A 1783-nucleotide genomic window follows, 5' to 3' on the forward strand; every position below is an offset into this window, starting at 1 on the left:
TCAGTAGAATGTGATTGGGGGGAAATGTGTCGGTCTTGTCGTCTATGCACAACCATAGGGTGAACGCTTGATAGAAACTAGTGGCCATCATGGCTCTGCTAGGCTGTTTACACAGTAACTGTGTCACCACTCACAGCATTATCTGGTAGAGCCAGTATGGTGCCAAAGGACAGCAGTTAGCCCGGGCTCATCCAGACGTCTATTTAAACTAAGACGGTTGCGTAGGCTACAATGTCTTACACAAGTGCAGCATAAAGGTTGTTTATATTTTTTAGTCAACAGCCAATGAAATTACACCTTTAAAACCTCAACTTCTGCAAGCGCTTCATGGTTGATCATCCTTAAGCACACTATGTGGATTTTTTATTTCGTTTATATAGTATATTTAGTAGTAGGCTATTTTCTTATCTTACTCTGTCTCTATTGTATATAGCCTATATATATATATACTAATATTTACTTTTTCTGCTGTAAGTGAATGTTGTGTAGCCTAATGTCTGTATGCTACTGAGACCTTGAATTTCCCCTTATCTATCTATCTATCTACATCTGTGCTCCTGACAAAGTGATTTAGGATCGGTCCGAATTCAAACCATTGAATTTCTAGATTGGGGGAAAACGGCCCCCTTGAAGAGCAATTGCAGGTTGATTTCAAAACTTAATTTATAGGCTACTTCATCTTCTCTGAAAATGTCTTTTTTAAAAATGCATAGGCCTACAAATGTATGTTTTACAAAACCTACGGTAGCCTGTAGCCTACCTTAGTGCAGCATTTGACACGCTTGATCACAACATTGTATTACATAGACGAAAGGATAGGCTACTGTTAAAAAATGGTGTATTAATTGACAACCAGATAAGGTGACATTGATATGATGTTGATTTCCCAAATCATCATTTTGGTTGAGATCCTTTGACAGACAGACACACAGACAGTCAGACGTTTCTGCAATTTATAGATAGATAGATAGATAGATAGATGCGATGACTACCGAGGTGAAGTTAGTTTGATATTTGATATTCGGATATTCGACAGATATTCAAAAAAAAAAATTATGCTGCCGGTTTCACCCCGTGTTTGCAGACAATGTACAAACAGATGACCTGTCTACTTGCTCCCAGCCGACCATAGGGACCGTCTAAAAAGTAACTTCTGAATTACCTTCATAGTCTTTTTTGTCAATAGCTTTGACATCATGTGACCTAGTGACTCCAAACCAATTCAAAATAGTTATCCTATATGGGACTCATCAGACACACTTCTTTTTATAGTCACTGTATGCACACTGTATTTTATATGAATATTTTAAAGATAATACATTATTTATCATAAGAAACGGTCTCCTTTTTTTCAATACCTCCCAAGCCATGCGACCTAGTGACTCTAAACCAATGCAGAATAGTTATCCTATATGGGACTCATCGGGCACACCTCTTTTTATGGTCACTGTATGCACACTGTATTTTTTAAGAATATTTTAAAGAAAATACATTATTTCATATAATAAACGGTCTCCTTTTATTCAATACCTCCCAAGCCATGCGACCTAGTGACTCCAAACCAATGCAGAATAGTTATCCTATATGGGACTCATCGGGCACACCTCTTTTTATGGTCACTGTATGCACACTGTATTTTATATGAATATTTTAAAGAAAATACATTATTTCATATAAGAAACAGTCTCCTTTTTTTCAATACCTCCCAAGTCATGTGACCTAGTGACTCCAAACCAATGCAGAATTGTTATCCTATATGGGACTCATCGGGCACACCTCTTTT

Source organism: Alosa pseudoharengus, unplaced genomic scaffold (assembly GCF_046254945.1).
Source record: "Alosa pseudoharengus isolate Yale_2024_CS ecotype anadromous, Long Island Sound unplaced genomic scaffold, YU_APseudo_1.1 YU_APseudo_1.1_scf_5, whole genome shotgun sequence".
NCBI lineage: Eukaryota > Metazoa > Chordata > Actinopteri > Clupeiformes > Clupeidae > Alosa > Alosa pseudoharengus.